This window comes from Mesoplodon densirostris, chromosome 8, assembly GCF_025265405.1.
Source record: "Mesoplodon densirostris isolate mMesDen1 chromosome 8, mMesDen1 primary haplotype, whole genome shotgun sequence".
NCBI lineage: Eukaryota > Metazoa > Chordata > Mammalia > Artiodactyla > Ziphiidae > Mesoplodon > Mesoplodon densirostris.
The window spans coordinates 29,871,091-29,884,519 of NC_082668.1; the positions used below are offsets into that span (position 1 = coordinate 29,871,091).

Here is a 13,429-nt window from a genome sequence, read left to right on the forward strand (position 1 = left end):
AAACACAAAGATTCCCCAGGATAATTTCAGATAAAGAAACCCTACAGGGTGAGTAATCTGCAGTGAAGAAAATCTGAATCATATTTGGAGAAACAACCCATTTGACACTGGGTTAGGAAAGGGGTAGGGGAGGAATTTTGCTTACAACTGAACACAAAAAAATGTTCACACTTTTATTTGAATGTCTCCATTCTGCACAGCCTAAAGCTGAGAGCATTTCCTAATCCAGAAGCAAACCAAGAAGCAATTCTACCCATGTGGATTACCCAGCAGGCAGACAAAGCATATGCGCAGGATATTAGCAGTGCAGGGGTAGCTCATATTTCTTCTGTTGAGAAAGAAAAAAAAAACAACAGACTTTTCATATCTCAAAAAATGTATCAAGATAGTCATGGAGAAATCAGAATATTTTTGAGTTTCTTTACACTTATTTTCTGACTCAGTATTATTTTAATTTGAATTCCTATCAGATCTGGAAGGGCATGGAGCCCCATTCACTATATGGGATCTCCAAACAGCTTCATGGGCCCCTTGGTAATATATAAGATTTCTTTCTTGACCCCTTCCAGTCATAAGGTGATGTGGCTGTTATCTGTAAGCCGGACACTTTGGGTAATCTTTCAGAGGAAAACATAATATGGACATTATAAATGGATTTTCAGTTCTCTCCCTCCGCACCCCCATCCAGCATATGAACAGGACACACAGACACATGCTCACTGTTTCTTGGAAATCACAGTGAGGCCAAAGGTCAGGGTCCTGATGGATTGTTTGCTCCTGGACTTATCTTCTTGGGAGCTGTCATTGTGCTCATTTTTAGTTTTTGCCATTGGGAAAGTTACAGTGGAACAGAGTTCACATCCACCCAGTTTTTTAAAATCCAATTAAAAACGTACCTTTGAGGGAATTCTGTGGCGGTCCAGTGATTGGACTCCATGCTTCCACTGCAGGGGGCCTGGGTTTGATCCCCGGTCCAGGAACTAAGATCCCATGGCCAAAAACAAACAATCAAACAAACAAAAACATACCTTTGGGTATCTATATCTCTTCTAGTTTCATTCTATGGCACAACGATTCTATAGGCAAGACACTTCAGACTTTCCTCTCTACATGATTTAGATTATTTCTTCTGTGATCAGATAGTTTCTCACTAGAAAAAGATTTGAAAAATTTGTGAACTGTTAAATTGAGGAAACAAAATTAATGCTAAAATGATAAGGATCAGAACAAAACAAACAATAAAAACTCCCTTTTAGCCTCATTGAGGGGGTATAAGGGCTTATCTACAGGGATAAGCATTCTTGTCCTGTAATTTTATGATAGATCTTTTCACTTATCTCTCATAAGTGGCTAGTTCTCTAATGGGAACATAAATGTATAGTTGTTTCTCCTCTCCGAGATGAGAATTAGATTTTATTGTTATCTAATTATTACTGTATTTCATTGATTCTAAGACACACATTTTTTCATATTTTGTCAATTCTGAAATCAGGAGGCATATCAACATCACCGTCAGCAGGGCAGCCATTTCTACGATGTGGCTGTCAATACTATACATGGGCATCGAAACTTTCACAACAGGTGCCAGCTACTGCAAAGGAAATCCTGGAGGCAATAAGAAGCACTGCATCACCGACAGTCTTAAGGGTACAGAGCATGATGTTGGGTGGAAAAATGTGGACACTGATGACAAAGGGTCAAAAATAAAACAGAAACCACAGCTTGCATGACTGTAGTATGATTAGCAAAGCAGATAAACTATACAAGCCATGATATGCACAGCAAACTAAAGTGTTTTAACATCAGCTTGTTCAGACCCATTCATTCCAAGATAAGACCGCTGACTTCTGGCAACTCATCTCATTACAAATTCTGACCTATCCCTGCCCAGCCCTCGCTTACAGTCTTCTGCTCCAAACCACCCTATGAACACGCACAGATTTCCCTAAATCCTACAACTACCCTGACTCCTCTTTTGAAAATGCGGCAGAGACTCAATGAAGGTGGTGCTTTCTCTTGTTCAGCAGTTTAATAAACCCAGTTTTGTGTGATCAGCAATTTTGCCTGGTGGTCTTGGTACAGAGCTTTGCTAATTCAAAAAGAAATTCAGTAGAATCAGCTTCAGTGCTAAAAAACTTCAGGAATACAAAGGTATTTATTTAATGTACATTTCCCTTTTAATGTATGCACAAGAGTGATATGTGATAAAATACATATCTAATAATTTTAAAAGAACTTTTGCAAAAGGATAAAATAAAAAGCTAAGAAAGCATTGTGTTGCAATTTATTGGCATCAATTGTTTTTCATAGTGGCACATAAACTAATGGTGTGTCATACAATGATGGCATTTTGCACTTGATAAAATATGATAACAATAGCTAGCTCACTTTTACTGGACATTAATCATGAGTCATGCACTGTGTGAATGCTGTACCTGCCTTAACTCACTTAATTCTCATAGCATTGCTGTGATTATCCTGATTTTGTAGATGTACAAACTGAGGTGTGGAAAGAGTCCATGCTGCCTTGAATGAGAGAACTAATAACTGGTGGAGGAGTGAGAGCTCAGGTCCAGGTAGCGTGCCTCTGCTAGGCTAGGATAAGAGGGGAGATACGGCTCTTGCAGCACTATTTTCTTAAAACCACAGAAAGCATTAATTAGAATGATAGTATTTGCACAAGGCGTTTTTGGAATTTGGCCTTTTAAGGGTAATATATTAACCAGTTCCTTGGTGCTCCTGGAAGTAAAATTGTTTCCCTTGGGTATTTAAGAAAACATACATTCTCAACCTAAAATATTTACCAGCTTATTTCTTCCAAAAAAGAGAGTCTCTCAGTGTTCAAAGCCATATATCAGGGTTAAAAAACAAGCAACCAACTAAAAACAAACCGAGCACTTGGGTCATCCATTTAAGTCACTGCTTGACAGCTGTTCTGGGAATGGCTGTTGCCATGGGTTACTGCAGGGCACTCAGCATCTCAGCCTTACCCATCACTTCCAGGCTAAGCCCCATCTCTCCAGAGAGACGACTCTTCTTTCCTTTCCCTGTCACACCCCACCTTGGTGGTTCATATTAAAGATTTTTTTTCTTTGAAAGAAAAATGAAATAATAATATGCTGAAAATTCCCTAGATGTCACCTAGGGTATCTCTGTCTTTGATGCTTTTGTTGCCCTCTGTTTTTCCTTGTAGATCACAGCATCAACACCGCTTTTTCTATAAACCTCAACTCAGGGTTCCAACAGCTGCCTTCCACAGGTGGGGCCACAACTGGTCATTGTCCATCAATAAATGTATCAATCTAGAGCCAAGCAATTAATGTCTTCTTAATTGGATTCATCACATAGTTGGCTATGACAGTGTAGTTTCAGGACTTCTGTTGTCTCTGTTCTTGTTTTCCTTTCTTCCTCTTTTAAACTCTCCTCTCTTATCTTTTCCATGCATTCACATATTTCTTTTGACTAAGAGGAACCAATTTTCCTTCTACCACCTACTTCCCACACTTCCCACACTGAAGGGTTTAGAAATCCATTAAATGCCACTTCACCCTTACTTTTATGTTGTAGGAAAGGGGGGATTAAGGTAAAACATCTTACTTAGGTAGTCCTGTTTACTGGAAACATACACGCAAAATACCAGCATTGCATATAATCTTCTAGGCTAATTGTATTTAAAGTTGATGATTACCAAAGCCTTCAAATCGTGAAACATATTTGTCACCTATGATACAAAAAAGAAAATCTGTAGGAAGCACTTTGAGATTCTTTAAGAAATTAGCATGTTAACATTCCTTTGTTTCAGGTATTGGGTAATTTTAAGAATCACAGCTTCTACTGATTCTCTGGGTCAAATCAAGTCTTGTCAAATATGCTGTTGTTTTCTCTGACATTTTATAAAAAGGAATTTACGGCCCATTACGCTTCCTTTTCCTTTGCCTTTTCTTCCCATCACCTGCTCCACCACCATTACTTTCTATAGCACATGCCCCTTTTCTATGGTTTGCTTATAGATTATTAAGAAAAAAAATGTAAACTCAGAGGAGGACTAAGATAGACACAGCTGGTGTCAACAAAAACAGAGAGAGATGAAAGAGTATTGAGCACGTCTGAATGGGGCTTTCCTGTGACTCATCCTTGACCTTTACCCTCCCAAATCATGCCCAAGGCAAGTAAACAGCTTTTCAAAGCAGGCTATCTTCTGGGACTCTTCATACATTTTCATTTTAACCTCTTTGCAAAGTAGTCAGAAATAAATGTCTCTATGAGGAGAAGTACTACTGACAAAAGTTGAATTTAAAATGACATAGAATCACTCCGTAACCTATGACACAGAGGGTCCTAAACTGCTTATGGCCGTATTCCAATAAAAAGGAAAGGCAACAGTCTTCAGAGAGTATTTTAAATATCTTTGCACCATTCAGATGGTTACTTGGGTCTTTGAAAATATTGCATTGAGGCACTATGGGTGATTTAATTTTTTCTTTGTATTTTATAGATTATCTATAATGAGCATGCATTACTTCTGTAATCCACAAAAAGACTTTCAACCAAAATGGAATTATGGTACAAATTTTTAAAATATAAAAATACCACCCGGTGAGTTATTTTTATAAATGACTGAAATAAAGAAAGCAGCTTCTTAAACATTGAACTATTTAATAATGTAGATAAATTGTCACATGCCTAAGAAATATTTTCTGGTGTAAAAGATGAGTTAAAGGTAGACTGAAATGTTTCTTCATTATAAGTTAAATATTATATCCAAAACCAAATAATTCTCCCTTTGTGTATTACTCAGTCAAAAGAAAAGAAGACTTTTTTAAACCTGTACCTGTGGTTTGCAGGATGTAAGTGATTTTTGTAATTAGATACACTCAGTCGTATGAAAAGAAACATGAGACCCCAAAATCATTTAACCTATAGAATCTCAGTCACTATTTGATAAGAAATGAGGCTTTTGGAACAGTGCACACCAGAATGATGTGTGGGCAGAGATCTGCAATCATCCCTGTAATCTCCATGAATTATTTTCATCTGACAGTATCACTTACTTTATTTAAGGTCCCAGTCTATTAAATCTTGCAAATATGGAGAAGGTAGGTAACTAGTTCTCAGGGTCAATTCAAAGAGATGGGGAAACAGTCCTGTTCTTATGTTGTGTGAAAATAACTTCAAACAATCATTTTATCCAATAAAGTATTCATCAAAGGGAAAACCTACCCGAACAAAACAATAGAACTTATTTCAGTTAAAGCAGACTGTTGAGAAGTCTAACAGAGAAATGTGTTCCATGTGCCAGTCCCACTAAATCCTTAACATTCAGATTTTTACAGACTTGCAAATCAAATCGCTTTATGGGTAAAGGAGCACTTAATACAGTGTGACCAGTTTAAAGTTAACATTTTGTATTCAGGATGATTAATGACACCATATTGTATTTCAATTACTACAAGATAACGTCTGTAATAAACGATGGCAATAATATTCACATTACGTCAATAAAAAGCATTTTCCAAGTGTGATGTATAAGTGCCATTATTATAGTACACGTTGATCACCTCATACAGTGAATTATAAACAGTGTAACAGGAAATCTCTATACCGAAGCATGTATTTTCATTTCAGTGCACAGGGATTTTGGCAGATCACCCTCATTAATGTTAACAGTAGTCAAACGAAGATCTTCACACACATTAGCAGGAGGACTGCTTCTCCTTCTCCTAGCCTTGCTACACTCTACTCTCTCCAAACTGCATTTTTGTAGGTTCAAGCGTAAGAAATCAACTTACTTCTCAGAACACTTAAGTCTGAAGGGAAATAGATGTGGCAAGTGACTAGGTTCATAATCTGGAAAATCAATACTTGGAGAAGACAAGTCTCAAATAATAGGTATTTATTTTCCAAAAGGATCTGTCCACCTGAGAGAGAGAGTTTGGGTACCATGAAACTTGGAGAAGCTTCTGGATGATAAATCCCTCGGGTATCATGGCTTTTTCAATTGCTCTGAATGTTGCCTGGTTACAGAGTAAGGTTGTTGAGAAGACCCAGGAGCTCAAGAAGGTAGGGAGAGGGGAGAAGGTAGGGAAGGTGGGTGGTTTCTGCCCCCTCCCCCTTGGTATGCTCTACTGTCCCTCCCAACGTGGTTTCAGTTGAGCTGATCATGACACAAGTGTGACTAAAGGAGAGGTATCTTTAGGGTGGTGCTGGGAGTGGGCGCCAAGGCCACTGACCTAACAGAGCATCTAATTTGAAGCTGCCCTCTACCTAAAGGAGAGGCTGCAGGAGGGAGTGAGTATCAGATGAAGGAGCAAGGTGCCAATGTGCAGGGACAGAGATGTTTTATCATTGAAGCTGTCCTTGCATGCTCGGGTGGACACGTAACTGTCTGTTGCATGTCCGTAATAGTTATGCACAAATATGATCTGCAGACTGTAGGGAGGACAACGTGATATCCTTTCCTTTTTGTACCATTTAAAAAATTAGTTTTTGGAACAAAATCCTCTCTTTCAGACCTCATGCTATCAGATAATTGCTGGTGATATTGTGGAATCAAATGAGTTTTAAAATAACCTTAGCTATATTCCCTACAAATTGTCTTTAGCAGAAAATGGAGTCACCGATGTGGAAGATCAGCGTCAGAATAAGTGACCCTCTTTACTCCAATACAACCCAAAGTCATCAAGGAAGCATTCCAAAATAGCGAGAGACATTTGAAAGCAATTGTAATGCCAATAAAGTGGCAGTATGAGATGAATACAGACCCCAAAATATAGTTAAATAGATCTACATCAAATCAAAATTTTCTTAGAAATCTGGGTTCACTGCACATGAATGGCTTTGACTGTGACTACGTACCTAGTCAGAAAAATGGGATTTCTATCTCTAAATCTGCTACCTACCTATAGCTGTGTTTTCAAATTGTAAGCGAGTTTTCAGATGACTATGAGTATGTTGTTAATATCCTGGGGCCTCAGCTTCCTCCTTTTGCAGTGGAGATCATGCCCATCATCCAAGATTCAATCCACCAAGTATGTGGAAGTCCTCATACCCTTCATCACTTCACACTTCACAAGTGTTCTCTTGGTCCATGGTCTCATTTGTAATTCTGAACCCCCTGGATTCTAAAAAACAAAAGTTGTTTTGTTTGTTTGTAAGTTGGAGTCAAAACTCCTTTGATGGCAAAGCCTGACCTGAACTGACATGAGGCTATTGACTGGCTCTGGTTAATCCCACTTAGTGTGATTTGCTGCAGAAATATGGATGCATTTACATTAATATAATCAATGGATCTAAAGTCCAAAAATTCTGAATTCCAAACCACATCTAGGGCTAAGGGGTCCAGAGAGGGGACTGTGATGATGATGATGAAGATTATCATAGTCCAAACACTTTTGCCTTCCGTTAGCTTGCTTCTTTCTTCTGGTTATACTATTTGGTTCTTAACTTTTGGCAATCTTATCTCCCATTGACCTCCCTGTATGGTTCCTTTGCTGCCATGGTGACACAGTTTCTGAGAAGAACGTACCACCACTTTCTCCTTGTTCCTGGTTCTGCTCTGTCCATTCCTGGTTTTGATTTGGCTCACTTTTCTGGTGCTCTGGGTCCAACTGTCAGTGACTTCTGGGAATGCAGAACTTGGCTTTATAACTTGTCAAATGGATTGGGACAAAGACTCTGTTGTTGAATTTGGCTGGGAAAAACAGATGGCTTGCTTAGTAAGGATGGAAGAAGGATATGGAGGGTGAAGACAATTCATCCTCTTATGAAATAGAATTCATTCACACTGGTACTTTATTTATTTCTTATTCATTATGATTCATTGTATGCAAAAAGGCTCCATTCAAACAACATGCTTTGTGGTATGAATTCCATTATCAGAAACAGGAATACTATGGATGTCACCTAGGATGGGGTTCCCCTATTTGCTCCCTCAACATGTGAGGTGGGCTATGGCTCCTTGGTCTCTGCCCCATAAGATAAGGATTCTATCTCTGTCCATTGACATATGGCCATAGCCCAAAGAGCCCTTTCCCTGTTTCCAGGGACCCACCTTAGGCATCTGCCTTGAAGAAGGACCTCAGCCTGAGATAGTCACCATTGGCTTCACCTTGGCTACTACCAAGCCAACATAGAGGACACTGATATCTTCTTAGTCCTTTCTGGGTCCAAGTTCACATTGTTTAAAGGCATTTTCTTCTGAAATTTATCAGATGAGGTGTCATGTGAGATGTCTACATTTTGGAATGCATCCAAATAAATCAGTTACTATAGAATCAAAAGGCTTTGTTCTAAGACAATTTCACTTGTAAGGTGGTCTCTTGGGTTGCAACTGAAAAACGTCCTCATTTAATTACAAAAATAAGGTGTAAATACATGAAAGCAGGAGTTCAGGCTTGGCAATATGTACCTTGCAACATAAATGACATGGGAAATAGCTGTCAACTACAGGGTTTGGTGGAGAAAGGAGACTAGTTTGGGTTGAAGTATCAAGAAGACATTTATGAAGGATGCTGGATTGAAAGTAGACTCTAAGTTTGTGTACATTTGGATGATGGAGATGGGATGGAGATGAAAGTGAAAAGAATGGTATGACCTGTGAATAATAATGAAATGGAGGTAGGATGGGAAGATAACTTCTGATAGAAAAAGGCCTTGAATGAGAGGCCAGGATATTTGGTATTTGTCTTATGTGCTGGGAGTAGAGTTTAGGTTTTGGAACAGAAGATGACCTGTTGCTGCTTTATTTTAGTAAGAGAAACTTAAAATAAGCATGTAGAGTGAAGTACAGAGGGAGGAAATTGATTACACAAAATAATTAAAAGATAACGTAAGCACATTGGATGTATTATCTTGATTATTTTAACAACTCTAGAAGTAGTCACTCACTGTTATCTCTGTTCTTTGGATGAGGCTTGAAAATACTAAATAACTTGTCCAGGATCACCCAGCTAGCAAGTGGCTGGTCCAGAATTTGAACCCAGATTTGTTTGCATCCAGAGTTGAATTCTTATCCACTTTACAATAAACTGACAATTGCAATGATTCGGTTGTTAGGTTGTAATTACCTCTATTACAGTGATGGCAGTGGGAATGGAAACAATGGTTGGAGGTGAGAGATATTGTAAAGGAAGTATCCACAGAACTAGTGACTAGGTGTGAGTGGCAAAGTGAGGACAAGGCAAAGATTTGGTTTCATTGCTTCAAGCCTGGATGTTTAAGAGAATATTGGTAACACCAGTTGAGAAAAAGGGTTAAGGGGAAGCCTGGGTTTGGAAAGACAGATTATGAATTATTAATGAAGCAGCAATCAACACTGACCTCCAGTTCTTTCTTCTTCTATCCTTCTCCTCTGTCTTATCTCCACTATCTCTACCCTTTATTACTAGCATCTGTGGAAGGCAGTAAGACGCTTGTTTTAGTCCTATGCTGAGTCCTATAAAATAAGGCTTATATAATGTGTGAGAGGGTGAGGTGAGGGCAGGGGGGAGAAGGGGGAATTCGTAGTTAATGAGGATCTTCAACAAAATTTATTCTCAATTCTCAGGATTTATTTTAAGTAGATTTCACCGTAAAAATAATATTATACTTACTTTGCCCCATTCTCTCTGTAATGGCATCGGGCCCATGGTGGAGTTATAGGACCAAATCACAGTAGGCATTTAAAATTCATGATCATGCTGCTGCATGGCAGAACAATATAAATTGAAAGGCACAGCCTGGATACCATCTTGTGGTCTTTATAAGAGGAAAATTAGTGGCACTTTGGTTCATGAAAGGCTTATGACAGGCCTGGGCCTGTGGTGGCACTAATGTAGCCGTCACTGGAATGCTAAGAGATGGCCTGCTGGGTTAACAGCTGTCATTTTGTGCCAAACTCACGTAACTGAAAGGTTCTGGGCCAATAAAAAAAAAAAAAAAGATGCTGCTCTTCTTTGGTTATGAGATGCAAGAGCAAGCACTTTGGAAAGCAAACTACTTTGTTTCCTGCTAAAATATGCCTGTCAAAGTGGCCAGTTTCTATGGTGAAAGACATTTTGAAACATGTTCATGTTGGTGTGTCTTTGTCTGGTAGGTGAGCCTTGCTGGAGCATCATCCTTCGAGCTGAGTACTGGGCTGGCAGTGGAAACTGACTTAGGATGGGAACTACTTCAACATTTCAGTCAGGATGGTGGTTTGCATGGGGACCAAGGTAAATCTGAGAGACAGAATGCCTCATGTGAAACACCTGAGCTCTGGGGTCAGAAAGACCTGATTCTGACACTTAGAAGCTATTTAATTTGGTGCAAGTCTCATGACTGGTCTTAACCTGCATTGCCATATCTATACAAGGGGTTAACACCACCTTTATTGAAGGGTTGTTTAAAGATCAGAAACAACATATAGGGACTTCCCTGGCGGCGCAGTGGTTAAGAATCCGCCTGCCAATGCAGGGGACACAGGTTCGAGCCCTGGTCTGGGAAGATCCCACATGCCGTGCAGCAACTAAGTCTGGGCGCCACAACTACTGAGCCCACACACTGCAACTACTGAAGCCTGTGAGCCTAGAGCCCATGCTCCACAACAAGAGAAGCCACCGCAGGCCCTTGCACTGCAAGAGTAGCCCCCACTCACCACAACTAGAGAAAGCTCATGTGCAGCAAAGAAGACCCAATGCAGCCAAAAATAAATACAATTTTAAAATAATAATAATAAAAAATGTGTCAAAAAACAATGAATAAAATACATTATTTGTATATGGTATGATGTATTGCATAGAATACATTAAATGTATATAAAATAGTAATAGGAACAAATCCGAGTTTTTATCTGCCAGGCCCCATGCTAAGCAGTTTACATGCATTATATCATTTGATTCTCATCATTGGCCAAGGCAGTTAAGTAGTACTTTTTTTTTCTTTTTTTTTTTTTGCAGTATGCGGGCCTCTCACTGCTGCGGCCTCTCCCATTGCGGAGCACAGGCTCCGGACACGCAGGCCCATCAGCCATGGCTCACGGGCCCAGCCGCTCCGCGGCACGTGGGATCCTCCCGAACTGGGCACGAACCCGTGTCCCCTGCATCGGCAGGCGGACTCTCAACCACTGAGCCACCAGGGAAGCCCTGTAAGTAGTATTTTTATTCCCTATTTGACAGATAAGAAAACTGAGTCTTGGAAAAGTGATTTCCACAGCTAGTAAGTTGGAAAATAAGGATTTGTACCCTGATCTGTTTGCTCTGGATCTTGTATTACTGAAGACTGTTATAAGGGTTAGGCAAATAGCAGTCATGTTTGTGATTTAGATTCTGCCTTGTATTGTATTATTCTAGTAAGAGGAGTTTTGAGTATATCTCATCTATTACAGGTAGGTTTAGCTGAATTTTTGTCATACTCTGAAATTGTATTTCCATGAGGGTGCCTATTTATTTATTTATATAGGCAGTTACTGGGAAGAGAAAGTGGTTTAGCATTCGGAGAAATGGGACTAAGTATTGTGATTCCTCTTTGTTTTTACTTTACACTGCCACAAACTTACTGTGTGTCACATCCCAACCATTAGAAGCTCTACATTTGGATTAGCCATTAGGAAAATGCAATAATGGCCTCATCTAGGAAATGTTTCAAGGAATCAATTAAAGTGCAAAATAGTCCGGCTAATCTCCCTTATGGGGCTGTTCTGGTGCTAACACAATGATCCTGAGCTGTTGGAAGATCATTACACAATCGATGGTACCCAAAACACAAGGCATCTTTAATATTCAGCAAGCCCCCATCAGAGAGGAAACTTAAGCTCCCTTCAGTGTGGATAGTTCTAGAATGTTCCATGGCTTTGAATATTTCCACCCTTGTTCCTGGTGATTATAGTGTTTATAGGATGCATGGGTAACCCCTAAGAATTTGCTCTTCCATGAAAATGCACTTCAATGTTTAAATGCCTACAGTTCTGAATTAGCACATCTTAGACTCTAGAGGTTTCTTCAAAGTAGATGATTGGATGACTGAAGTCAAGATGGGTTCTGTATCTATAAATACTTTCCAACATCCAAAGTGCTAGCTTTCTTCTTAAAGTAATTTGGGACTTATTCTGACTCCTTTTGTGGTACTCAACATTGTACTTTACCTTGTGACAGCCCTATGGGGTAGACGCTATTTTATCCCCATGTCATAGATGGGGAAACTGAAGTTCAGAGAAATTAAAATTGCCAATTTGACCAGCATGTGTGAAAACTGGAATTCAAACATAGTCTTGGATTTACAAAGCTCAGGCCATAGAATCCTATGACTTTTCTTGGAGGTTTTATTTCAGCATTGGCCAAGTAGTGGCTTTACCTACAGGTAATAGGATACTTCCTGGGGAACAGGGTGTGATGATTATTGAGCAAAATGTTGAGGTTGAGTTGGGGTTTTGGAGCCCAACTGCCTGGGTTTAAAGCCTGATTCTGCTATGTAGCTGTGTAATCTTGGGCAAGTTACTAACTCTCATTGTGCCTCATTCTTATAAAGAAATATCTTATGAGGTTGGTGTAAAGGTTAAATGAGTTAATACTTAAATCACATATAAGAACAAAGCGTACAACCTATAAAAGTTAGCTATCCTTATTCTACCAAAAAGGTAAAATCAATGTTTTGTTCTTTGTTATAACTACAGCATCTAGAGAATTGTCTGGCATATAGTAGGTACTCAAGATATATTTATTTTATAAATGATTAAATTAAGGAATGCATAAGAGAATTATAAGAGATTATATCCAGTTCTGGGGGCCAAGGAAGATTTAGATTTTGTTAGCTCAGTCCTCTATCCAGCTTCATTTGGCAACAAAAACACAAAGAATAGGAACACTGGAGTATTTAGGAGCTAGCAGGGACCTGTTATATCATCTGCTGTTCCTCATTGTGAATGAGGAGAGTGAGATTCCAAGAAGTTAGGTGAGGTAACTCAGTGAGTTGACAAGGCTGGTATTAAAATTTAGGTTATTTTGCTTCTTAAGCACTTCATAAGCTTGAGTGGAACTATCCCAGAAATGATTTGAACTCAGTCATTTTTTTTTTTTAGGAAACTCTTTTCATAGTTTTTCTTGGAAGGAGGGAAACACTGTAGAAAATAAAGGACCATCTCCTTTATTGAAGCTATGAGCTAATATGGCATGGAATCTCCATAATGTTTGTGATATAAATCTGCATTTCAGCTCTGGTTCCTGGTTTTGGATATGGAGATGGATTGGGATCCCAACTCTGTAATTTGTCATCTCTGTGACCTTGGGCAAGTCATTTAACCTCTCTGAGTCTTAGCATATCTTATCTGTGAGGTTAGTTATCATATAGACTCAAAGGGTCATCATGAGGAGTATTAAATGAGATGATGAGCACTTAACACAGGGCCTGGCACAGACTAAGTTCTAATTAAGCAGTAACCACTATTGTGGATCATGTTGATTTTTCCTGTGGAATGTCT

The 13,429-nt window shown here is 39.2% G+C and overlaps 1 protein-coding gene across 1 annotated transcript in view; it reads left to right on the top strand.

The window, feature by feature from the left end:
• Positions 1–11,070, top strand: part of LOC132495108 (uncharacterized) — a 310,462-nt gene extending 299,392 nt beyond the window's left edge. Inside the window, exons 8-9 of the transcript XR_009533211.1 lie at positions 10,073–10,190; positions 10,914–11,070. The gene's annotated coding sequence lies outside the window, so the exon portion shown is untranslated. The remainder of the gene's footprint in view (positions 1–10,072; positions 10,191–10,913) is intronic.
• The last annotated feature ends 2,359 nt before the right edge of the window (positions 11,071–13,429 follow it).